Genomic DNA, 27,700 nt, shown 5'->3' with positions numbered 1-27,700 from the left:
AACGGTAACATGACATCATGACCGTGATTGTAACAACAAGAGGAGTAACTATTGTAAGACTGAATCGCGAGATGTCGCAGTTGCGGAGGAACGCCAAATACAGTTAAACTGAAACTTAATTACGGCCTAGTTACACTCCAGATAAAGGAAAAGCCTAAGCACATTTATATTCGCAGTTACCCAAATAACGGAATAACTGCAGCCCTGAAACATTGCGTAACTGTGGATGATAGCAACTAAAGCTTAGCTGAACAACGGTTGGGATAGCATCTGTAACTAGGGTATCATACGGCTGACATACAATTTAGAGCATCTCGTAAACAGCCAAGTGCACGGGCCAGTGGCGGGACAGCTGGCGGGGATTTCCCCTTTACCGAATGGTATTCTTTACCTCGACTAGCGCAATGTGAACGCGTGGATCGCCTACTGTGCTCTTATTCAGCCTTCGATGGTTTTTGGGAACACAAGAAGGCATAAATAACATTAAGTACAGCAAGTGGAAACAGCCCTGCACGTTGTATCCAACCAAACCCACAGTCAAATTTACTAAGACAAGAGAAACGGGAGCAACGTCACATAAACAAGAGCGCCGAAGCACACTTCTTCGCTCAACTCAACGATTTACGATGCCTGTCTGATGACCAATGCGCACCGCATAGTACAGAGGCTCTGTGAAGTCAGCTTTACGTCGCGCAGAATAAAATGCGGCGAAGCACGCTTTGCGGGAAGGGGCAACTGCGCGATGGCCGCACGTATACGTCGTTATGGGGATAACGCGAATCAGTCAGAACAATGGCGAATGACGACCACCCTAAGAGCACAGAAAATGACGGCTATAAAGGGGCTATTCTCGTGCGTAGAGCACAATTGATGACGCAAGCGTTGAAAGAATAGCAATGGGGAACAGCGACCTACGGAGAGTTCTGTTTGAGCAACAGAGCAACGACCACGGCCATAATGACAGTGAATGTGTGAGAAAAGCTGCTATAGTGAGGAGGGGGGTTAGCTTAAGGTTTTTTAAGCTATTTAAAACATTCACAAGCATGATCAACGGCTTATATATAAATTTCGTCAGCCATACAGTGGAACGAGTAACGCTGTGATGATGGCGATTGTAATTTTGAGACAACATATGAGCACGTCGCATATATCATCAAGCAATAAAAAAAATATTAAAAGTTACTTTGTTGACCACTGGCACAACAAAGAGGTTACAGGAAAATGGAGACGAAGTTAACAGTGGGCGAACCAGGCAACCCTCAGCGCGGAGCCAACCTTTCGAGAAGCCGACTGACGAGGACCAGTTTCATCGTCGAAACATAGGGTTCGGGCTGAGGCTGCCCTTGCTCGCCGGCTGTTTATTTATTGCTACCTAGGTACGCCTATAAGAATAAGGTTCGCCGCCCCAGCGCAGCAATTATACGTTCAACAAGCAAGGCACTCACTGCTCTTAGAGCCTACTCCTGCATATCCTTTTCATTTTGTGCGTGCGTAGCAGCAGAGTAGCTGTCAGTGAGTGCACCCGTTTTAGAGCCGTTCGGCTTCAGTTATAGCCTCGTTCCGAGGCGAGCATCAAGGGAAGCTCGAAAAAAGTCGTTAAGCGACCCTGGGTGTGTCGAAGGCAGAAGGAAGACGCGGCCGCACTCGCTCCCGTATCGACCGGCAGTGTTGACTGGACAGCGTCTTCAGCCACGTGACACGCTGCACCATTAACGACACGTGGCGCAGCCATCGCGCTTAACGAGGTTGTTCCCTATGATTGACGGGTGCCGCGTTCATCTGGCGCCTCTGCTCCCGGCTGGCGCGCACGGTGCGGCGGGCACACGCGCACACCGCGCGTCTGGGCGCCCCTGCTCCAGAATATAATTTCTATAAACACGGCGAGGCGTGTGTCCACAGGCAATTAGTCAGCGCCGGTTCCCTTTAGCGCCATCATGCCTGAATGGCTGCTGCCCAGAAGCAACTTGGTGCAGCTGCATCCAGTATGCGCGTTGCCGCCTTACTCAGGTGTCCTGTGGAAATTAGCGACGTAAAGACGATGTGGTATCAGTTAACGCGTAAGGGTTTGAGTGAACGAGTCAAGCAGTGACGCAACGCAGAGATGAGCAAGCACAGATACCGACCAGCACGTAACCACGTGCGAAAGCAGTAGTAGCGAAGGCAAGACCAGTGACGTAAGGGCCAGCTTCGTGCTGCTGGAGATAGACGGTGGGAGACAGCGACAGAGGTAAACCGGCGGCCAGCGTCTGCCTGTGTGACCTACAGTAAATCATACTGTGAGTCCTTAACTCATATTGTGGGCGTAAGTACTAGTTAGGATGGGTGTCAAGTATAATTACGTCGCTTTCACACAGTACTCCTCACACCATACAAAAATATACCGCGCATTATATTTGTACCCACGATTCGCCTGCCCACTCTATAACGTCTACGATGCGTGCACTAAGTTCTCGCAACGCGACAGTGATCTCGGCGAGGTCTAACAAGTTTCCTCGGTTGGTTGCAGAGCATGGTTGGTTGCATACCTTTGTTTTCACGTTCCTTAACTGTCATTAACTATTGCGAGTTCCGTGGTAAAAGAATCAAACACAAGTAGAAACGTAGAGTGCTAATAAAGGAAGGAAAGAAGAGAGAACAGGAAACTTGGCCGGCTTGCACGAACAATCGAGATAGTCACGTTTTTCAGCATGTCGCAGGAGACAGCTTACTGCATTGTTTCTTTTTTTGTTTTTTAATTGTAAAGCAAACTTTGCCGCAATGCATTTGGCAATCTTTAAATCGGAGAATATGTACGTCGCGTATACGTGTTACGGGCTGTAAAATGTACAAGTGCATCCTAAACTGCCCGCACGACAGTTAGAATGGTAGACAGTACGCTGCGCAGTTCGTCTTCGTTTCTGCAATGAAACGCTTCGCCATTGCTCACGCAAAACAGCGGAAATATTGCGACACACAAAAAAAACCTCGCGGAAAGCCGCACGTTTGTATCGAATCTCTACGTCAACGCATTCGCCTTCTCTATCACTATCATTACTGGTCACCCCATATTCTAACTTTTTTTTTTTAACAAATTGGTCTTGTCTTTGTCATTTGTTCCACCGTCCACATCACGCTGCGGCGCACTGGCCACATTAAACTTCAATTTTTTCAGAGGCGCTTGAAAACGTAATATCGCCAAGATTCCACTTCCACAGGGCTGCGACTGCGCCGTGCACTCAATTCACGAACTGCGGCCGTTCAGTGGTGACAGGTTAAACCTTGTAAAAGTACGTTCTCTCAAAGCTCGTACAATCATCCACGCTGTAAAGCAATCGACGCGGCTCGTGTTGCTATTCTCCAGGCTTCGAATGGACTGCGCTGATGAATATAGCGCGACAGCGACTAACATCATGGATAGTGTGCACGGAAACTTCCCCAACCATTGCGCCCTAGATTCTCCATTATTACTGTCGTATTTTCTTCTTTTTTTTCTTTCTTTTTTTCGTTCTTTCCTCTTCCTTTTTTTTTTTAATGGTAACCACCATTTTCAACTCTACTCTGCTTAACCAACCGGACGAAATAAGACAAAGTCAGTAGCCTGGCAATAAAGAACAAGAAAGAAACAATGCCGCTGGCAATATAGAGTGCCAGCTAATAGCAAGACGATATAATACCATTACGTTGCCATCCATCTGCTCTCACTGGTAGGTTTCTACTTTGCACTCGCAGCTACATTCTTCACATCGGGTAATAAAAAAAAAACATAGACAGGTCATAATAAAGCGCTCACTAACTGCAATATAAAAACAAGAACGAAGAAAAATTAGGGCAAAATAAATAATAAATAAACAAAAATACTTTGTACGTGGAACAGACGAAACGAAAAAAAAAGTATTGGCTACACGCGGAGCAAGCCAAGAACTTCGACAGAAAAGGGCAGAAAGAAAGCGAGCGCAAACACACCTCCAATTGCTGAAAGACCAAGCGGGTAATATAAATCACCCTAAACTGTCTCCAGTCGAACGCCTCTAAATTTCGACGTGGGAAATTGGCCCCGCCGGACCCAAATTACAATCGCCGCGACCGTCTGCAATTTTTATTTCCATTGATTCTGAGCACTACGTTTCTTTTCTTTTCGCCTGACAGCCGACCGACCCTTACAAAAGCTGCTTTTGATGAAGAGACCGTCTTCAGGTGTTCCTGTGCTTTTTTTTTTTTCTTTCACCGAAATTAACCCTGGCTGCAAGACCAGTTCAAGGCAAGCGAGAGCTGTTCGAGCGACCGCACTAGCAGAGTTTAAACTCGTGCCAATCGCTTTTACGGTACTTTTTAAGTGCTTTGCTCGTCTCGCCTTTTATCGCAGTATATACATTTTTTTCTACATACGCTGGCCATGTTTCTGGAGTCGCTCATAGTTATTCCTTTGTTTCAAGTCTTCACTTTCGAATAGCCGGCATCAAAGAACGATCAGCTGAAAATATAAGCACCAAGATTTCAGGACGTATGATGGCTTTTGAACTAAGGAAAGATGATTGATAATCAACTTTAGGAAAAAGTGTCATTGCGGCTAACATGAGTGGGAAATTTCAAAGCAAACTATGCGAATACAGCATGCGATGTTGAAACTGCCCTTATGCTTAAGCTCGTGTACGTTAGGAAGTGTGAAAGCAATATTTCGTGTTTTCGGGTAGCCACTCAGACGCCGCTCACAATGTCGTTCTTTACAAAGTTTACAAGGCACGTTCTCAAAGCTGTTAACAGCAACGCAACCGTTGAAAAGCATATACTCACACCTTACACTTTGCGTACTTGACTATGCGAGCATGATGCATCAATGTTTATTCAAAGTAAGTTTCGTATAGGATAAAAAACAATAAAAACAACAACAACAACAACAACAATAATAATAATAATAATAATAATAATAATAATAATAATAATAATAATAATAATAATAATAATAATAATAATAATAATAATAACACGCTCTACGCATAGAAATTCGGACACGTAGCAGGCAAAGCTAGCTGTTTTAGAGCGCAGCTCTTAGGTGCCCGTTCCTGCGTTGAGCGCCGGCGTCTCTCGGCGCCCTCGGCGTAACAGAGCGAACGAGCACCGCGAAGGATTCAAGAGCTAACGCGGAGCGCACGGGGGGGATGAATGACGGCGATAGCGGAAAGAGTGCGAAGAGGAAAGCGGAGGAGAAGGGTGCAGCGACTCCATATGAGGCAGAAAGCGGAGAAGGGTATACGGCGAAAGCGTGAGAAGAAAAGCGTGGTACTGCGTAATACAAGCTCTGCGGCAACGACCGCTACGAGATGGCGCCAGAGTAGTGCGCAGTCGTCTGTTTATGGAGTACTGACACAAAAATTTTCCATCTCGGTTTCTCCGGTGCAATAAGTAGCTAATGACCCAGCAATCACGGCACGAAACATCATTAGTTTCCGAGCGCGGCAGGTAATTATTTGGAGTCTTGGTGGTAGCGGTCAGTTCAAGTTCAAAACTGCGACGTGCATACGCCAGCGCGCTCGCCGACGCGCGAGCTTCGTGTTGCTAGTTATTCTGCTACGCCAGCAGGTGCTTTGGGATGTCCTCGGCATCATCGCCGTCTTCGCTTTCGTCGTCCAGCGGTGATTATTTCCTGCAGGCTGGGAGTCGCCGCCGTGTTAGGCGTGGCCAACCACTTTTGAGTGTATCCACCCCAAAGCAGCGATTCGGAAAGTGCGGCCAGCGACAGCTATCAAGATGAGGTAAAGAATGAAACAGGTCTGTTATGTCTACAGAGAAGGCCTGTTATGTCTACAGAGACGGCCTTATGTCTACAGAGACGGCCTTATTTCAGGTCGTCAACCCATAAGAACTATAAGGCCTTCTCTGTAGACATAACAGACCTGTTTTATTCTTTACCTCATTCAGGTCTGCTCTCCAGTGTTCAGAGTTCTATTGACTCCTTTGGAAACGTTGCCTTCACGAACGCCACCGGGGTGTCGAATGACGATTTCTTAGGACTTCTTAGCTTTTATCTTCAGTTTACTTTCATTCTGCGGGAAGGACACCCTTTTATACAGAAGGAGGGAATTTGCATCGGATCGTGTATAGCTCCCATTCTTAGCGATATATTTTTAGCAGAACTAGACAAGAACATAGGCGATCGGCTTCCAGATTTTAAGATTCTCAAAGTTTTTAGATACGTCGATGACTTTTTAGTTCTACTTGACTGCAGCTCTAACTGTTTTGATTTTTTAACCACTAATGCACTTTCTTTGATACGCGAGGGTTTATCTCCTTTAAAAATAACGCATGAACTGCTGATAGACGGAAGTATCCGATTTCTTGACATTAAGTTTTTATTTTTCAGCGACCATGTACGCGGGAAGTACGAGCCTCGCGCGAACAAGCCACTGCTCCCATATCAGTCGGCGCACTCTAAGTTGGTTAAGAGGGGAATCACAAAGACATGCTGGTCAAACGCATTATGTAAGTCATGCCCGGAGCTGGTGACCGAAAGCATCAAGGATCAAATCCTCCGTCTTCGATTGGCAGGTTACCCTATACACAAGTACTTATTAGCGTTGCTGAGGGTCTGCTCAAGTGGAAGCTATCAAAGAATTCCGCCAGCCTGCCTTGCGTAGATAAGAGGAGCGTTGCTGTCATCCCATATATGCACGGCCTATCGCATGGTTTAAAGAAATTAGGTCAACATTCGAATGTTAGGGTTGTGTTTTCAGCTTCTACAAAATTGCAATGTCTGTGCAGGCTAAACAGACCAGGCCTCTCTGACAAGCGCACGTGTAAAAAGAAACACCAGGAACCGTTTGTTGAATGTGTGGAAGCAGTTGTTTACAACCTTCCTTTAAAGTGTGGGAAGAACTACGTGGGGCAAAGCGGAAGGTGCCTCAACGAGCGTTTAAAGGAACACCGGTATAATGTAGCAGAAAAGCGGGGTGGGTTCCTTGACGCTCACTGCAGGCATTGCAGCTGCACTGTTGCCGGGGTGGATGATGGTGACCACTGGACGTGTGCTCCAGCATACAGAGACTGCTCCATTGCAGGAAGAGCCCGAGGTAGGATAACTAGCGAAATTATAGAAGCAGAAATGATTGATAGGCTTGGGGATAACTGTGCGTCAAAACCATCGATTGCCCTTTTCCGCAAAGAGTTATCGTACCTGCGCAATGGTGTGTAAGGGAGTTTTGCAAACAGCGCATGTATGATCTACGCGAAAAAGTTGTATATATGTATGGGCCCCTTGCTCGAAATAAAGATTGTTGCGAGTTAGCGCCTGTCCGTGTCACGTCTCACTTCCGCCCTTGACTTTTTCACGCGCTATAAGCCTCGCGATGCCTTACCAACAAGCCGAAATCACTGCTTTACCTCTATGACATGCGGCGAGCGCGTCCACCGATACGATATATGAAAACAAAGCACTGCATGAGCGGATGTCTGTCTGCGGCGACTGCTGCGAATCTCGCCGACGCCACACCCACGCGGCGCCTCGCGATCTCCCGATTAGCGAGGCAGTAGCGCCACACTTCCCTCCCTCTGCAAGGTGCAGCACGAGACAGAGCGCCCGCGTCAGCCAATATATCGCGATATGAAAACACCTAGAGCTGCGCCCAAATTCAGAATTAGGGAGTAAAGTAATCGTCGGTGAACTTATTTTCTTGTTTTTTTTTTCGAGTGGGGCATGGGTTTCCAATATATATATATATATATATATATATATATATATATATATATATATATATATATACGCCCTCAGCTTCAGTTCACGTCCCCTATTTGGTCTCCCTACCATGAATACTTAATCCACGTGTTAGAAGCCATCCAAAACCGAGCTAGTCGATTTATTTTACGAAGTTACAGCTACCAGTCAAGCATTACTCAAATAAAACTCGACCTTTCCCTTCAATTACTGAGTAGCCGACGTGACATAGCACTCCTGTCCTTGCTCCATAGATATGTTCACCAAATGAAGCCATAAAACTTGCCACTGGAACACGCGTCATGCACATCACGACGACATTATAATGATTTAAGCCACACCAGCATTTATGGCAACACTAACGCATTTAACTTCTTGGTTCTACCACGAGCGATTCGGTTATGGAATTCGCTTCCTAACAGTACTGTCGCTCAAATGATTAATGATAAATTCATAGAACTAGTGAAGCTGCAGTCTTCATCATAACAAATATAGTCATCTGTGCATATGTCATGTCATATAATACGTATCAGAGCACCGCCCTGGAAGACCAGCTCGTCCTGATCTCCAGGGGCCAGGCAGCTAGGAAAGCATGTGGGTCCCGTGAAGAGGGAACCACTTCCATCGACGGCGTCTAAGAAGATGTCGAGCTCGGCTCAATAAAGTTGTTTCTCTCTCTCTCTCTAGGCCATGACTTTCTTTTTCTGTTGTTGTTGTTTCAATTTTGTTTGCTTTATGCGCTCGCGCTATGTACGTTATTTTGCGCGAGTGTTACATCGCTTTTTATGTTACCGTGAACTGTACTTTTCATTCCTTTCCCGGCAACTCTTTGTATTGATTAAGCGTTTTTATTTGTTACACTGTTTTGCAAGCACGTGATCATTTTAAACATGTGTAGCTCTCACCTTTTTTAGCGCTCATATATCGGTTTGCTCTTGTCATTTGTTTAATGACGCCCCCCTTACTCAATGCTCCCCTTTGGGCCTGTAAGTTGAAGAGCGGTCTCGCGGCAGCTTGGCTAACGTCGTTCTCTTCCTTCTTTCATCTGGTTGTGTGCGCGGCAGGCGTGGTTCATGACAGCTTGTGACAATATATGTATATATATATATATATATATATATATATATATATATATATATATATATATATATATATATATATATATATATATATATATATATATATATATATATATATATATATATATATATATGTACGAGAAGAAATGGGCTTAACCGAGGGCCCCTATTTTTATTAGTCCTATCATAACCAGCCGACAAACACTGATGCCAAGGACAACATAGGGGAAATTACTTGTGATTCACAAATGAAATAAAGAAACGATAAATTACTGGTAATGAAAGTGGATTACAAAACAACTTGCCGCAAGTGAGGGACGATCCCACAACCTTCGCATTACGCGTGTGATGCTCCACCAATTCAGCTACCGCGGCGATATTTCTCCATCCTCTGTCTTGGGTATTTATGTTTCATAGTAGAATCCTGGTAGTGTTAGCCAGCGCCACCACTGACAAACCTTGGCAGCGGATGTGGAACATCCTTTCTGCCGCAGCCGTCACGAGAAAGTGATGTTTTTGGGTGAAAGCAACCGGTCAATAAACCTACACATGCTACCTGCAGGCATCAATGTTGCCGGATTCGAGACCCTCGTTATGTAATAAACGAGAAGAAAGGGGGTTAACCGAGGGGGCCGATTTTTATTAGTCATATCATAAGAAGCCAACAAACACTGACCCCAAGGACAACATAGGGTAAATTACATGTGCTTAATAAGTGAAATAAAGAAGATAAATAAACGGTAATGAAAGCGGATGAAAAACAACTTGCCGCAAGTAGGGAACGATCCCACAACCAATATTTCATTTATTAAGCACAAGTAATTTCCCCTATGTTGTCCTTGGTGTCAGTGTTTGTCGGCTGGTTATGATAGGACTAATAAAAATAGGGGCCCTCGGTTAAGCCCATTTCTTCTCGTACATATATATATATATATATATATATATATATATATATATATATATATATATATATATATATATATATATATATATATATATATATATATATATATATATATATATATATATATATATTGTCACAAGCTGTCATGAACCACGCCTGCCGCGCACACAACCAGATGAAAGAAGGAAGAGAACGACGTTAGCCAAGCTGCCGCGAGACCGCTCTTCAACAACCGCGCCTATCAACCAGATTCATCTGGTTCTGCATTAAAACACCTCGTGTGTAACATTTGGTGGAGCTGTGCGGGGTAACTCCCACGACCTACAACGGAGCCACCAGCACAAGAGCTACGCCGAAGCCGTCGCCTCGCCGGACTTTCGCCGTCGCGCTCAGTCATGGCCACAGAGCAAAATACCCTCAACAGCGGTGCCTCGGCGAGCCCAGTCCCTATCCAGCACTACCGAGATCCACGCACGTTCTCGGCGAAGGCAGAGGAAGATGTGGATGAGTGGCTAACCCATTACGAAACGGTAAGCCAATACAATAACTGGAACGCTGCCAGTCAGCTTAGGAACGTTGTTTTCTTCTTGGCCGGCACGGCGTTGGTATGGTATGACAACCACGCGGACATGCTAACTACATGGACACGCTTCGTTGAGGAGATCAAAAAGTGTTTCGGTGACTCGGACGCAAAGAGGAAACGTGCGGAACTCACATTAGCCCAGAGAGCTCAGGTACCCGGCAAGACTTGCACTACCTACATCGAAGAAATTTTGAAGCTGTGCCGCACCGTCAACGCTCAAATGACAGAGGAAGATAAAGTGGGGCACGTGGTAAAAGGAATAGCGGAAGACGTGTACAACTTCCTCATTGGTAAAGAGAACTTGCACACTGTATCAGAACTGATACGGCACTGCCGTACGTTCGAGGCGCTGAAGACTCGCCGAATTACACCAAATTTTGGACGGCTGGCCAATGTAACGACTGTAGCAAGTGTTGATACGAGTCCTCCGCTCCCAGACCTTTCGTCCGCCATCCGCCAGATAGTCCGCGAGGAACTCCAGCGACATGACAAACAGGCACATTATGCGGCGCCACGTTGCAGCTCCTCCGTTTTCCGAGACACTCTTTGGGAACCCCCTTCGGCTACTTGGAACCACTCGGTCAACGTCGCGGATCTTAACGGCTCCAGAGACGAACCGCATTACCGAACCACCAAGCAATGATTCGCCCCCTCAACGTTTTGATCCACGCCCACGCAACTTTCGTCCACGAAGACTCGCCGCTACCTACGACTTTCAAGGGGAAGAGCCTCGTTACCCTCAACCGATGTCTTCAGCAGAATACTTCAATCCGCATTCTGAAGTTCGCCCTTCGCCAGTGTGTTACTGCTGCGTCATGCCTGGCCATATAGCTAGGTACTGTAGCCGACGCCGAGCATCAAACTACGGATCGTCAGCGCCGACTATGCGGTCTAGCGGTCGTACACTGCGCACTCAGTGGCCAGGAGACTCCCCTTCAGGAAGCCACTTTCGAGAGGACCGATGCACCGCCCAGGAGACCTACTTTGGAGAAGAAAGAACCGGGAACCGCTACCGCTCTCCTGCCTCCGACCGTACTCTGACGCCACCACCAGCCTTCCGAGCCTCCCGATCACCATCCCCTCGGCCGCGATTCACGTCACCATCGCCTCGGCGCCGTTTCGTGTCGCCCCCGCCGGGAAACAAGCCAGCGCGGCCGATGGAGGTGAGGTCGCTGGAAAATGTGTGCTGCCGACTCAACTGCCTCCAACTATTTTCATGCTAAAGAATAAGGTTCATGTACTGATTGATGGGGTCTCTACAATGGCTTTAGTCGACACGGGAGCAACTGTCTCGGTCATGAGTGTGGGGTTTAAAGGCCTTCTGGGACGCAAGGTTATGTTTCGTTGGGACCAGTGCACAAGTTTCCGTGGAGTCAGTGGTGAAGCATTATACCCGGTTGGTGTTGTTGCGTTTCGCCTGCGACACGTGGTTTTGCCGGCGCGACTGCGGCGGGGCGGCGGACATTTTGGCCCGATCGTCGTCACCGCAACACTCATCGCCAGGTGTTTCCAGGCGCGACTGCGGCGAGGCGACCGCCTAGGGATCATCCTCGCATTCCAGTCATTGTGCCCGAAACAGGCGATGCCAAAGCAGGGATCTCATTCCAGTTATTGGGCCCGAAACAGGCGATGCCAAAGCAGGGATCTCGTTCCAGTCATTGTGCCCGAAACAGGCGATGCCAAAGCAGGGATCTCATTCCAGTTATTGGGCCCGAAACAGGCGATGCCAAAGCAGGGATCTCGTTCCAGTCATTATGCCCGAAACAGGCGATGCCAAAGCAGGGACCATCTTCTCGTTACAGTCATTGTGTCCGACCGGCAGCGCCACGACAGGGTGCTACGAGATCGTGCTCGACATGGTGCTACGGCATCGCTACGACAGTGTGCGTCACCATTAGCCCATTGTACATTCACGTGCTCGTCTTTTGAGGGGTTCCTTCTTGCCCTCAACTGCGAGAGTATAAAAACAGCTGCCCCCGGACGCCAAAAGGAGGGCTCCGATTTCTTCTGCTGAGTGAAGTGCTCTCCCGTCTCTCTACTTCGGTCAACCTGACCGCCAACTCTTTGCGATGTTAAAATAAACAAGTTGTATCGTTGTTACCAGTCGACTCATGCTTTGCCGGGACCTTCGGATGCTTGCAGTTGTACCCCAGGCCGCCAGGCCAACGCTACCCTTGGGGCTTGCGACCCAGGTACAACCACGGGCGTCAGCGCCGAGTTCCCAACAGATCGTACCAGCGGTCGGATCCAATCATCTGGTTGGCAGCGGTGAGATCGCCTACGACTTCAAACAACTGTCTGCCAGCGGCGAGATCGCGACAACGGAGGCCAGCAGCAAAGAGATGCAGTTGACAGTATGCTGAGCAGCTCAACGACGATCCGGGAGCAGTGCAACGAGCCCTGTGTGACGACTGGTTGCCTGCAGCGGAACGACTGCGCGGAATTCCTGCCTGCGAGGTTTGGTGAGTGCGGGACTTTCTTCTTCTGAGCTTTGCCAGGCTTTTGTTAGTGTCAGAAACAGAGCTGGTAATTGTGGTTGTCGTTGCTGCCGGGTTAGTTGCGGCAAGACAATAATAGGCAGTAGAGAAAGCAGCATTCAGAGCAGCCATGGATTTGAAGTCGTTGCGCAAACCGAAATTGTTGGAGCTTGCAAGAGAGTTGGGTCTGGATGTCTCAGACAAACTAAGGAAACCTGAACTGCTAAAGGCTATTCTTGAGTTAGAGGCTGAGGATGACGAGCTGTCGGAATGCCTTGAGACTATTGAGGAGAGGTCAAAAAGACAGGAGCGCGAACTTAAAGAGCAAAAAGAGAAACAAGAGCGCGAACTTAAAGAGCAAAAAGAGAAACAGGAGCGCGAACTTAAAGAGCAGAAAGAAAAAGAAGAGCGCGAACACGCTTTGGAAATGAAGCGTCTCGAGGTAGAGATGGAACGCGCTCGTAATGGAAGTCAGGCACACGGTGCAGGAGAACGCGTATTGTTCAAAATGACTGACCTGATGCGGCCGTTTAAGCTTGGAGAGGACATTGGTTTGTTCCTGGTTAACTTTGAGCGAACGTGCGAGAAGCAGGGGTTCTCTCGGGAAACGTGGCCACAGCGCTTGCTCACTTTGTTACCCGGCGAGGCGGCCGACGTAGTCGCTCGCTTGGATAGAGAGGAAGCAGAGGATTTCGACAAAGTGAAATCGAGTCTTCTAAAAAAGTACCGGCTGTCTGCGGAGGCGTTCCGTCGGAAGTTTCGGGAAAATGAGAAAGGCAAAAGTGAGTCATATACAGAGTTTGCGTATAGGCTTATGTCAAACATGCAGGAGTGGCTCAAAGAAGAGAAAGCGTTTGGTGACCACGATAAAGTTCTGCAGTGTTTCGGGCTAGAACAGTTTTATAGTCGGTTACCGGAGAACGTGCGATACTGGGTCTTGGATAGGCCAGACGTGAGTACGGTGGCTAGAGCCGCTGAGCTAGCCGAGGAGTTTGTGACGCGTCGAGCTCGCGGAGCTAAGGACGGTCAAAAGGGTGAATTTGGCTCCAAGTCTGAGAGGCCAAGGTTCACGCCCATGAGATTTAAGGGGGACACGCGTAGTGAGGATGCGAGTGAAAGCAATCCGACCAAACGTAAAGAGACGGCAGCCGAAGCCGAACGCAGAAAGCGGTTCGAGATGAGGCGAGCGGGCGTTTGTTATACGTGCCAGAAGCCGGGTCACTTTTCGGCGCAGTGTCCGGAAACAACACCAAAAGTTGTGTTTTTTTCAATAGGCAGCACTGACGAGAACATGAAGCTTCTCGAGCCTTACATGCGAGACCTCCTCGTGAACGGGAAAGAGTGCCGGGTGCTTCGCGATTCCGCAGCTACGATGGATGTAGTTCACCCGTCTTATGTAGAACCCCATATGTTCACGGGCGAGTGCGCGTGGATCAAGCAAGCCGTGGAAGCTCATAGCGTGTGTCTGCCAGTAGCAAAGGTGCTTATTGAAGGACCTTTCGGAGCGCTTGAGACAGAGGCGGCAGTGTCATCTATGCTGCCCCCCCAGTACCCGTACTTATTTTCAAACAGGTCCGATCACCTCCTGCGCGAGAAGGGGCTTTTGTTTGGTGAAGCTAGTGTTCAGGCCTTAACCAGATCGAAGGTTCGGGAGCTCGCTGCAAAGGCGGTAGTTGCGGGGCCGACGTTATCAAACAACGAAAAAGGGTCAGAGGCGCAGCAAGCTGATATTCAGAGCACGCCCGAACTGAATAAACTTGAGTCTGTAACGTTAAAGGCGCCAGATACTGGAGAGGAAACGCCCGACGCGGGAAAGTTAGAAGAGCTATCTACTGATTTGCTCATCGCGCCTACGTCAGACGGACTTGATAGGTTGCTAAAAGTCAGCCGGTCGGCTTTGATAGCCGAGCAAAAAAAGGATGGCAGCCTGGAAAACGTGCGCTGCAATGTCAAAGAAGGTATCGCCAGGAAAACTGCGCGTTTTGTGGAAAGAGGTGGAGTCCTGTACCGGAAGTATCTAGACCGCAGAGGAGTGGAGTTCGATCAGCTGGTCGTGCCTCAATGCTATCGTCAGGATCTGTTGCGCTTGTCACACGGGGGTTCGTGGTCCGGACACCTAGGAGTTAAGAAAACTAAGGACCGTCTCTTGCAAGAGTACTATTGGCCAGGGTGTTTTCGGGACGCAGACCATTTCGTGAGGACATGTGACACTTGTCAGCGGGTGGGCAAACCAGGGGACAAATCGAGGGCGCCGTTGAAATTGGTACCTATCATTACGGAGCCTTTTAGACGGCTCGTTATTGATACAGTGGGACCTCTGCCGGTAACAGCCACGGGGTACAGACACATTTTGACTGTGATCTGCCCAGCGACAAAGTTCCCTGAAGCAGTGCCGCTTAAAGAACTCAGCTCAGTTGAGATAGTCAATGCACTACTGTCCATATTTGCGCGAGTTGGTTTTCCTGCAGAAATTCAATCAGATCAGGGCACAGTGTTTACTAGCGCTTTGACGACAACTTTTCTCGAAAGGTGTGGGGTAAAGCTGTTACACAGCTCAGTGTACCACCCACAGTCGAATTCCGTTGAGAAGCTCCACTCCGTCATGAAGCGCGTGTTGAGAGCCTTGTGTTTTGAACATCAAACTGACTGGGAGCTGTGTCTGCCTGGGGTGATGTTTGCTTTAAGGACCGCGCCGCATGCGGCTACGGGGTTTTCGCCAGCTGAACTGGTGTACGGTCGCTCGCTTCGATCTCCGCTTCGCATGCTTCGAGAATCATGGGAAGGTAGGGGCGACGACCCAGTCGTGGTGGAGTACGTACTTAAGCTCCTCGAACGCTTAAGAAGGGCACAGGAGTTGTCAGGTGAAGCAATGACAAAGGCCCAGCAGAGGGCCAAGGTTTATTATGATCGGACAGCCAGGGCCCGTCGTTTTGAGGTTGGCGATGAGGTCATGATATTGCGCACATCGCTAAACAACAAACTAGACGTGCAGTGGGAGGGCCCAGCGCGAATTGTTCAGAAACTGTCGGACGTTAACTACGTGGTAAGTCTGCCAGGAAAGCGGAAAGCACAGCAAGTTTACCACTGTAATCTGCTCAAACCTTATAGACAAAGGGAAGCAGTGGTGTGCCTGATGGTAAACGTTCCTGAAGAGCTTCCGGTCGAGCTTCCGGGACTAGGCTCAGTGACGAACAGGGAAGACACCGGTCAAGTCATTAGTGACCTTATCAGTAAAGCACCGCTGTCGCCTGAGCAGAAAACCGAACTACACCAGCTATTACGAGAGTTTCAAGGTCTGTTCTCTGAGAGGCCTGGTAGGACTTCTGTACTTACTCATGATATTGAACTTACCTCCCCAGAGCCAGTACGATCCAAGGCGTATCGGGTGTCACCCCGCCAGAGCGATATTATGGAGGCTGAGGTAAAGAAAATGCTACAGCTCGGTGTTATTGAGGCAGGTGAGAGTGATTATACCTCCCCTTTGATTTTAGTTGAGGTACCGGGCAAGGAACCTCGTCCTTGCGTCGACTACCGCAGGCTTAATTCCATCACTAAGGATCAAATTTATCCGATCCCTAACATCGAGGAGCGCCTTGAGAAAGTTAGTGGCGCTCAGTTTATTTCCACCCTAGATCTTGTCAGGGGTTATTGGCAGGTTCCACTTACAGAAGAGGCTAGTAGGTATGCGGCGTTCATTTCACCAATGGGAACATTCCGTCCTAAAGTGTTGAGTTTTGGTTTGAAGAACGCGCCATACTGTTTTTCAAGTCTCATGGATAAAGTGTTGCGGGGACAGCAAGAATTCGCTTTACCGTATCTAGACGACGTAGCGATATTCTCCGCATCCTGGTCTGAGCATATGGCACACTTGCGGGCAGTGCTAACCCGCCTGCGCGAAGCGGGCTTGACAGTCAAGGCTCCTAAGTGCCAGATAGCACAGGCCGAGGTTGTCTACCTCGGTCACGTGATTGGTCAGGGTCGTCGCCGCCCCTCTGAGATAAAAGTGGCCGCTGTGCGAGACTTTCCGCAACCGCGCACGAAGACCGATATTCGGTCGTTCTTAGGTGTCGCCGGCTACTATCAGAGGTACATTCCCAGGTACTCTGATATCGCGGCTCCCCTGACGGATGCTCTAAGAAAGACAGAGCCTCAAACAGTCGTCTGGGACGAGACAAAGGAAAGAGCTTTTAGCGCCCTAAAGAGTGCCCTAACAAGCCAGCCTGTGCTACGATCGCCAGACTATACAAAAGGGTTCATTGTTCAGTGCGATGCTAGTGAGCGAGGCATGGGCGTTGTACTGTGCCAACGGGAAAATGGAGAAGTAGAACACCCCGTCCTGTATGCTAGTCGTAAGCTGACCAGTCGTGAGCAGGCGTATAGCGCCACCGAGAAAGAGTGTGCATGTCTCGTGTGGGCCGTTCAGAAATTGTCATGCTATCTAGCCGGCTCGAGGTTTATCATTGAGACGGATCACTGCCCTCTCCAATGGCTGCAGACCATCTCTCCCAAAAATGGCCGCCTCCTGCGCTGGGGCCTCGCTTTACAACAATATTCCTTTGAGGTGCGTTACAAAAAGGGGAGTCTCAACGGTAACGCCGATGGCTTAAGTCGAAGCCCCTAACGTAGGAATCAGCCTCAAAATTGTTTGTTACTGATGTTTTTCTTCCTGAGGCAGGATTTTTTTTTAACATATTGCTTTTGTTTAGTGTTTCAAAGTGATGATATGCTTTCTAGTGCAATTTTTCAATTTGTGGACGCGTTCTGAGTGATGCTAGACTACTGTAAGGAACTAGGCAGTGGTATAAAAAGGGGAAAGAGCCTGGCAGGGCTTAGTGAGGGTTGTGCCGTGCTTGCTGACTGAGCGGTTGAGTTTCAGCGTAGTTCTAACGCTTGCCGGGAACGAGAACAAAAATGTGAACTCTCCCGAAGTCACTTTGCAGTGTCCCGTGCGAACCTGAACAAGAGAACGAGGCCTTCTCTGTGCGCTGCGCTCAAGAAACGTCGAGGGACGCCCGACTTCGGTTATGAGCATCATCGAGCGACATCCCTCCGGACAGCGGATGCAGTCCCCTGTCCATCGGGATCTCCTTCCCCCGGCGGGGCGGTCTGTTGCGTTTCGCCTGCGACACGTGGTTTTGCCGGCGCGACTGCGGCGGGGCGGCGGACATTTTGGCCCGATCGTCGTCACCGCAACACTCATCGCCAGGTGTTTCCAGGCGCGACTGCGGCGAGGCGACCGCCTAGGGATCATCCTCGCATTCCAGTCATTGTGCCCGAAACAGGCGATGCCAAAGCAGGGATCTCATTCCAGTTATTGGGCCCGAAACAGGCGATGCCAAAGCAGGGATCTCGTTCCAGTCATTGTGCCCGAAACAGGCGATGCCAAAGCAGGGATCTCATTCCAGTTATTGGGCCCGAAACAGGCGATGCCAAAGCAGGGATCTCGTTCCAGTCATTATGCCCGAAACAGGCGATGCCAAAGCAGGGACCATCTTCTCGTTACAGTCATTGTGTCCGACCGGCAGCGCCACGACAGGGTGCTACGAGATCGTGCTCGACATGGTGCTACGGCATCGCTACGACAGTGTGCGTCACCATTAGCCCATTGTACATTCACGTGCTCGTCTTTTGAGGGGTTCCTTCTTGCCCTCAACTGCGAGAGTATAAAAACAGCTGCCCCCGGACGCCAAAAGGAGGGCTCCGATTTCTTCTGCTGAGTGAAGTGCTCTCCCGTCTCTCTACTTCGGTCAACCTGACCGCCAACTCTTTGCGATGTTAAAATAAACAAGTTGTATCGTTGTTACCAGTCGACTCATGCTTTGCCGGGACCTTCGGATGCTTGCAGTTGTACCCCAGGCCGCCAGGCCAACGCTACCCTTGGGGCTTGCGACCCAGGTACAACCACGGGCGTCAGCGCCGAGTTCCCAACAGATCGTACCAGCAGTCAGATTCAAACAGTGTGTGTAACGTGGATGTGTCTTTGGGTGGGAAAGTTTTTAATGCAGAGTTTACTGTTCTTCCTCGCTCCTCGCATGACGTGATTCTGGGGATTGACTTTTTGCAATTGTGTGGTGCGAATGTTGACTGCCGGACGGGAGAACTCAGTGTCGACACCAGTGTTTCACCTGTGCTCTTTGAAGGTGAAGCTTTCCCGGAGAGTGTGTTGTGCGTGTCAGAGGATACAGTTGTGCCCGCCTTATCCGCGATGCGTGTTGCCGTCGCCTGTTCATCTCCGACTCCTATCTCGTTCGATGCTGCAGTGGAACCTGTACATCGGAACTGCCTCAAGAAAAACGTGTTAGTTCTGCACTGCGTGGTCTCAGTGACCAATGGATGCGCGGGCTGTGGGCGCTAAACTGTTCCACTGAAGCGGCAGTGCTACCTCAAGGCCTAAAGATTGCCACGTTTCAGGAAGACTCGCCCGTATCGGTGGCAGTACTTGCAGAGCTCCCCGATGAAGGAGCAACCAGTGTCTCGAGCCCCGGGAGCTCGAAGATACTTTCCATGATTGATAAGTCACTCAGCGATAACGAGCGTCAAGTTTTGATGTCCCTGCTTACGAAACATACCTCGGTATTCGACTTTGCGCAGCACGATGGACCGCCATCAATTCCTGCGTCCAGAACTCGTCACCGCATCAACACAGGAGCCGCCCAGCCAATCCGACAAAAACCCTATCGTGTATCCCCATCAGAACGCAAGATAATCAGCGATCAGGTCCAAGAAATGCTATGCAAAGGCGTCATTCGAGAATCATCTAGTCCTTGGGCAGCCCCCGTGATATTGGTGAATAAGAAAGACGGTACGTGGCGGTTCTGTGTTGATTACCGTCGCCTAAACGCCGTTACTAAGAAAGATGTATATCCGCTCCCACGAATTGACGACGCCATCGACTGTCTCTTTGCGGCATCTTACTTTTCCTCAATCGATTTACGGTCAGGTTACTGGCAAATTCCTATACACAAGGACGACAGAGAAAAGACAGCATTTGTAACACCCGACGGACTATTCGAGTTTAACGTGATGCCTTTCGGGTTGTGTAACGCGCCCGCAACGTTCGAAAGGTTCATGGACACGATATTACGCGGCTTAAAATGGGAAGTTTGCATGTGCTACTTAGACGACGTTGTGATCTTCGGGCGAACGTTTAGTGAGCACAACAAATGTTTGGATTTGGTCTTGAACTGCTTGGAGAAAGCGGGTCTTGTGCTCAATTCAAAAAACTGCCGTTTTGGGGAACGACAAACTCTTGTGCTAGGCCATCTGGTCGCTAAAGAAGGCATCCGACCAGATCCACAAAAGACTGCGGCTGTAGAAGCATTTAGAGTACCCAACTCTGTCAAGCAGTTAAGAAGTTTCTTGGGCTTGTGCACCTATTTTCGCCGATTCATTCCCCGGTTTGCTGATATGGCTCATCCCCTTACACGCCTTCTCCAAAAAGGCGTTCCCTTTGAGTGGACTGCAGATTGCGACTCATCGTTTCGCCAGCTCAAGTTCCTGTTGACATCCCAACGAATTCTTCGCCACTTTGATCCTTCATCACCAACTGAGATTCACACCGATGCCAGCGGCGTAGGCATCGGTGCTGTGCTAGTTCAGCGTGTTGGCGACAGTGAGCACGTGGTCTCTTACGCTAGCCGGTCCTTGAGCCGCTCCGAGCGCAACTACACAGTCACCGAACAAGAGTGTCTGGCGGTCATCTTCGCCGTGCAACGGTTTCGTTCGTATCTCTATGGGCACCCCTTCACTGTGATGACAGATCGTCATTCGCTATGCTGGCTTGTGAATCTGCGGGATCCCTCAGGACGACTAGCGCGCTGGGCCCTCCGTCTACAGCAATACGATTTCGTTATTTGCTACAAAAGTGGCCGGCGGCATGCTGACGCTGATTGTCTCTCTCGGATGCCACTTCAAACAACTGAATGTGATGCGGACAATTGTGATGAATACATCGCTTTTGTGTCCCCGGAATTTCCGGATATGGGTACCGTCGTATCCGAGCAGCACAAGGACGAGAGCTTACAACCGCTCTTTGCGGCAGCACAGGAGTCACCTGCAGGCAGTCGCTTTCGCCTACGTGATGGTGGCGCGCTGTATAAGAAGAGCTACTCGACCACCGGTGCACGCTACCTTTTAGTTGTCCCCAAGAACTTTCGCCACCAAGTATTACACGCCATGCACGATGACCCAACTTCCGGTCATCTTGGTTCCACACGTACACTCTACCGGGCTCGAGAACGTTTTTACTGGCCTAAGATGCGGAAAGATATCGAACGGTACGTCGCCAGCTGCTCTCAATGCCAGCGCTACAAGCGTCCGCCACTAGCGCCACATGGCCTGATTCAACCAGTTCCCCCTTCTAGCGTCCCCTTTGAGCAAGTTGGTATAGATCTTCTGGGCCCTTTCCCGCGATCCTCCAAGGGTAATCGTTGGGTTATCGTTTGCGTATATCACCTTACCCGCTATTGTGAAACCGCCGCATTGCCATCGGCCACAGCTACAGAAGTTTCTATCTTCTTGCTGGCTAACGTTATACTCCGACATGGACCTCCTTGCATAGTAATCAGCGATCGTGGGCGGCAGTTTACCGCGGACGTGGTTGAAGAAACCCTTCGTCTGTGTTCATGTAGCTTCCGCCATTCTACGCCCTACCATCCACAAACTAATGGTCTGGTCGAGCGCACAAACAGAACGCTTGCCAACATGCTATCCATGTACGTCGATTCAGTACACAAGAATTGGGACAGTATCTTGCCTTTCATTACCTATGCCTACAATACCGCGAGACACGAGACCACTGGTTACTCACCATTTTTTCTTCTGTACACTCTAAGAAGAGTTCCGGGGAAAACGGGAGTAACTGCGCAGTTCGTCCCAAAAAGGGCGCTTTCGTCCCTCAAGGGAGTAACGGCATGGATGTGCGTGCCGTGTGGAAATTTTGGAGAGTAAGTGTTTAGTCCCTGGTCGGAAAGAGAGCAACGGGAGGACGAACCGCAACTGTTACTCCCCATGCGCTCCGCTGTTTTCGTCCGTGTCGTGCAGTGATGTGGCAAAAACTGTATTGTCTATAAATCGTGAATAGTTCGAAGTTCGTGCACTGTCCATTGAACTACATGCAAAGCAGCACTTTGCCTCTTCGTGAGAAAACTGCGTGAAATTTAAAGTTGGAATGTCAAGAGCCATGCCCTTCGTGCGCACCCCATAAGTGAGCTATACACATTTAACGCGCAAGTCATTGATAGGCTGCCAGATTTTGCTGGTCAATAGTACCTAAGTTCCTTCCGTTCCAAGAAGATTACGAACTTAACTGAAGCGATGTGTAGCTCACACGGGACACACTAAGCGACAGAGCAATTGTCCGTCTCTGTCGTCTTAGGTGCCCCGTTTGAGCTCGCTACACGTTTACATCGTGTAGTGCCTCAGTTTAAAGCACCCTAAGAATACTCGGGCAGATTTCTTTTCGCACTCGCTTATGGTTGCAAGTACACTCAACGTTACACTCTCCCCGCACAGCATACACAAAATGCCGAGTCGCTTTTACATTGCCGCACCTGCGTTCCGTTGCTTAACCTGTCTCAATTGCCTATCCCCCCCCCCCCCCCCGTCAAGCAGCCTGCCGTGGTGCAGTGGTTAGAGTAGCTAACATGGGAGCGTGAGGACGTGAGTTCGAATCCTGCTGTCGGGCGCCTTTTCTTTTTTTTTCAGCTCAGTAATCTTTTTTATTAGCGTATAAATGCCTAATTTCATTAATTCCACCTTTTGCGGAGCATCGGAAATAATGACCGTTGCTCCTTTGAGGAGCATCGGAAAAGAGCAACTGTTAGTCCTCGGAGGAGTAACGGCATGGGGAGTAACAGTTCATCCCCTCGCACTTACCCCCTAAAGGGAGGAATGGTTGTGGCAGATCAGTTGCTCCCCTAAAGGAGTAACCTCAATACCCCATTTCCTCCTTTTCTTCTTAGAGTGTATGCTCGTCCGCCGCGCTACACCCTCGACACCATATTTCCCTACTTCGCTCATGACAACGAATCAATTGATGAGATCCTATGTCGAGCAGAAGAAGCGCGACGCCTCGCTAGGCTACGCACCATAGCATCGCAGGACCGCTCCAAGATACGCTATGACGGGCGTCACCGCCACGTTTACTTCGATCCTGGTGACCTTGTGTGGCTCTGGACGCCGTTGCGGAAGCGTGGCTTGTGCCAGAAGTTTCTCGCCCACTACGTCGGCCCTTAGGTTATTCTGGAGCGCCTCAGCGAAGTAAACTACCGCATTGCGCGTCTCACGAGCAGTGGACGACGCTCGGCCAAGGCTGAAGTGACACACGTCGCGCGTCTGAGGCGCTACAACCCACGAGATGACTGACTCGCCCGGCGGGCTTCGTCTGCCAGCGGGGAAATGTCACAAGCTGTCATGAACCACGCCTGCCGCGCAGACAACCAGATGAAAGAAGGAAGAGAACGACGTTAGCCAAGCTGCCGCGAGACCGCTCTTCAACAACCGCGCCTATTAACCAGATTCATCTGGTTCTGCATTAAAACACCTCGTGTGTAATATATATATATATATATATATATATATATATATATATATATATATATATATATATATATATATATATATATCGGCAAGATCTATGGTAGGTGTGGCCTTTCGCAAACCAATTTCCGGCGGTCTCATTTCACAGGCTCCAAAGATGCTCCTACCAAATAACAGCTGACTAAGTTCACGAAGTTTACAGTGAAAATCGCTTTGGAGCTCATTACGCCTTTTCCAAGGGGCTTGCGGTACTTGTATAGAAGCGGCGCTAAATATGTATCTCAAGCTGTTCAAACTTTCCGCTTGTAAATTAAATCAAGATTACTGTATTTTGCTCTTCGTTCTGTATTTGGCTAACACTTTGAAGCATCAGCTTGTCATCTTTCTGACAAAGTAATGTTCCTCTGTGCGGTCACTATCTGATTGTTTATTTTCTGCCTAATCGCTCGCAGGTGTTCTAGCTAAGTTGCGATAGATTTTTATTGCTTTGCATGAGGCTTGGAAAGTACATGTTCTGTACTTTGTAACAGCTTGCACCAAAGATTTATTATCTTTAGTCACTCGCTTACTTCGTGCAATGTCACGAAACGTTCAGTTTCGTACATTCGTGTGTTTTCGATGTAGTCGATGCTTTTTCGATGTAGTGCTTTTTCTGATTTTTCTGATTTTTCTGATGCTTTTTCTGATTTTCGATGTAGTAAAACCCATGCTTCGACGCATTATATTAAGTGTGCACCCATTCACTTATTCTTGATACTTGGCTACAGAGTGGGCGTAAGTTTGCGTGTGAGTTGCGCTGGATGTGTGCAGATACCGTGCGAAAAAATTACTATGCCCGGAAGCGGCGCTACTCCCTCAGTCACTCTGCAAAGACCGGTATATATACTCACTCACTCCGATGTTCCTGGGTTAAAGTTCATTATTTAGAGGTTAGCGAGACAGCGCTGGCGGATGAGTGAATTCCTTTATCCTCGAGGAAAGCCGTGCATTGCGAAAGGTCGGCGACACAGACAGTCCGTACGTAGCAGTGGTCCGTGAACTTGGCCACACACATTCATTCCAGTCCTTAATATGCTAGTCACTATTTTTGGAGCCAGCTACTGCACAAGTCTTCCCTTATACCTTACCACATTTTGCAGCATGAATGGATCACGGTGCGTTAGGGAACACCCAGTTGCATTTCCGACAGCCAATGGCACAGTACACCAAGACAGAAGCGGTAATTGTTTCGTATTCCTGCGCCTTTCGCTATAAGGCAACGGGCGGCGCGACGCCGAGGGCGCTATCTCGTTTCTTTAGAGCAAACTGCTCAGCGAAAAGATTCTATAAAGTACAGCAGTTTCTCAAACGGCCGCGTTTCTCCTTGAGATTCTACGTCTGAGAAACATTATACTATTCCGCGCATAAGGACGATCAATTCTTCCAAGTAGAGCAGAGTAACCAGTTGGGCTTGTTGGTTGAAGATAGGCTAAAGCGCGGGAACGACGGAGACAAAAAAGACACACAAAGTACACAGACACAGACACAGAGCTGCGTCTGTGTACTTTGTGTGCCTCCTTTGCCTCCGTCGCTTCCCGCACTGTAGCCTTCTACTATGTTCCAAGTACTTGCAATAAGAGATTTGAGAAGATCGTGCCATTAGTGACAGCCTTATAAAGTCGTCTCCACACTGCCGTGCTTAATGTAGGATGTTTTGAAGCACAAAAAAGAATACAAAAAGCAACGCGTAGTGAGCTAAAGGAAGTATGAAACTGAAGCATCAGTGTGTCCTGCTTTTAAGTCACGTCCACCTTAAGGCACATCCACTTGCGGCGGCAATAAATAGGCTCATTCTGAGAAAGCTCGCCATGCTCATCAATCAGAACTAAGAAGAAAAGCGTCAACTTGCTGTTTAGCCGCACACAATGCGGGGATTAACATAATCAAAAACCAAGGAAAAGAAATCGCCCATATGACAGCAAGTACGTGCCCAGCACTTCTAATTCGCAGCGGGAAAGCTGAAGTGCAGCAACTGGCCGCGACAATGAGCATAGAGAGCTCACGAAGTCGACTTGAAGCCGATAAGGCGGTCCGAAGTGGCTACGCGACGCAGCCATCAGGGTGCTGACACTCTCATAGCCCTGCGCGTGACGCTGGCCTAAATTACTCTGTTCTCCCATCTGGATTACGTTGTAATGGAAGTGCATGAAATTACCTTGGAATGAACGTGTAGGATACGGGGATGGCTTCACCAGACTGGATTCACCAATCTATGCAACTCTACAGGGCTACTTGTTTTACCTGAATCACGCAATTGGAAACTAGTCCATCTGGCGTTCTCAATTTTGGGTTCATCAGTGGAAACAAGAAAACGCAGAAATAACAGCTAAATTTATAGTGGCGATTTGCATCGAACAATAACTACAACCGAAATCCGCAGTGCCACATGACAAGAGACAGGTAACAAAGCACATATACAGCGGCTTTCAACTACTTTCAAGATTTTATCCCTGGCTCCGAACCAGCTTGAAAGACGAGAAGCATTCACGAGATAGAATTATAGCCCCTCATGAGCGCTAGCCGCTGGGGTAGCTCAATGGCTATGGCGTTGCGCTGCTGCGCGCGAGGTCAAGGGTTTGATGCCCGGCCGCGGCGACCGCATTCCCATGGGGGAGGAAGGCAATAACGCTAATGCTTTGGGTGTACGGTAAAGAACCCCATGTGATCGAAATCGATCCGGAGTCTTCCACTAGTGTGTCCCTCATAAACAACTGTGCAATTATATCTAGCGCTGTTCTTACGAGCAAAATACTAAGGTTGTTAGAAACTACGACAGGCCTTGTAAGTGATAAACAACATTCCGCGCCAGGCGAATAAACAGTGCTAAATTACTCACATGCTTCAACACTGCAGGAATAGCGCACTGTGAAAACGCCACCTCATCCGGAGCCCTTCATTCCGATGTGGCTCGTGGTCCACAGTGCAATACGACGACCTTCGGATAAGGTTGTCGACAAACTGCTCGAGAAAGACCGGCAAGTGGTTTTGATGCTTCGGTGCCTCACGAATACCCTTAGCATACTTTTGAGCAAGATGCATACTCCGTCAGCGCCAAGTGTAGTGCAAGTGCTGGATGCTCTTAATCCACTGCTCGTAAGTCTCGAGTAAGCCCCATGGCTCACAGTGCAGCCTCCTATTCGCAAAATAATGGCTGCTTAAACTGGTTGGTGAAACATTGTCTAAACAAGGAAAAACCCTTTTTTAGTGCGCAATTCATAGGAAAGAAGGAAGAAGGCAACCTTCTTCCTTCCTTCCTAAGAATTGTGCATTAAAAAAGTTTTTCTCCATGTTTAAATAACTCCTATTCGCGCAGCGACCCCTGACAACTGGGTCATGCCCAGATCACTTCAACGCAAAGCACCGGCTATGTGAAATGGGTTTGGTGTCATGGCGCTTCGCTGCACACAGCGCAGCGTGCACATAGAGTGTTCACTCGCTCGTTCTAGTCTCCATTTCCCTTATCCCCAGTGTAGGGTAGCAAATCGGACACTCGTCTGGTTGATCTCCATGCCTTTACTCTCTCTCTCTCTCTCTCTCTCTCTCTCTGGCAAGGCTGTTATCAACGATGGAATGCGTACAAAATTGACTCTTCCACCTTGCCTGGAGGAGTAAAATAGATTACATGTTCCATCTCTTTAAAATCATTCGTAAACCTGCGCAATCACTTTGACGATTAGAAGGCATTACTGCATTAGAAGGTATTACTGTGCAGTGATGTTGCTCCTCTGTTGCTTGACTGAATTTAAACTCTCTATTGGTACGTCATCGAAGTAACCTAATTCTGTCGTAAATAATAACTTTTTGTAGGCCACGTAATCAAACTGGCAACAGCGACTCGTCCCACTTAAATCTTTTTCCATGCAAACACTACTCTGCGGAATAAAAAGCAAACAAGGAAAATAAAGAAGAATCACGAGCTGCAGCACTCAAGCGTACGGGTTGCCATCGCTGTCAGTGCGCCGCATTTTTGGAGTAATTAGTCACATCCTCCCCACTTTAGCTCATTGCGTATGTGGCAGGAATTAAACATTATTCACATCTACGAGTGATCTCGCCTAGCGCTGAAACACCTCTGAAAGCCTCTCTAGCCACCTGGCAAAGAACGACGACCGAGTACCTATGACTTACAATCAAAGCAACAAAAGCATAATTTCTCGCAGTAGCAACCTATCTCTCGTAGATGGTGCAGGCGACATGATTCGTTTAGCATAGCAAGTAATATTGATTACTTTTTCAAAACGGCGAAGAACAAGCTCCAGCAAAATGAATAAAATGCACCAAGCGCCTACAAAGAAAGCTTCTTAGGGTCGCACAACTGAATAGCTACGAATCGCGGTGAAAGGACGCAGAAGCGCCGTAGTAATCAATGAGCTAGCTCCAACGACTGAGGAGAAC

General features: G+C 48.6%; 1 protein-coding gene and 1 long non-coding RNA gene across 9 annotated transcripts in view; one reads left to right on the top strand and one right to left on the bottom strand.

The window, feature by feature from the left end:
* LOC142587692 (uncharacterized) overlaps window positions 1-27,700 on the bottom strand; it is an 868,078-nt gene that overhangs the window by 305,141 nt on the left and 535,237 nt on the right. The window lies entirely within an intron of this gene.
* LOC142587745 (uncharacterized) overlaps window positions 1-27,700 on the top strand; it is a 121,138-nt gene that overhangs the window by 63,961 nt on the left and 29,477 nt on the right. The window lies entirely within an intron of this gene.

The sequence above is a fragment of the Dermacentor variabilis genome, chromosome 1 (genome assembly GCF_050947875.1).
Source record: "Dermacentor variabilis isolate Ectoservices chromosome 1, ASM5094787v1, whole genome shotgun sequence".
Classification (NCBI taxonomy): domain Eukaryota; kingdom Metazoa; phylum Arthropoda; class Arachnida; order Ixodida; family Ixodidae; genus Dermacentor; species Dermacentor variabilis.
The sequence above is the reverse complement of the archived record's forward strand: the minus strand, read 5'-3'. Positions and strand labels throughout refer to the sequence as shown.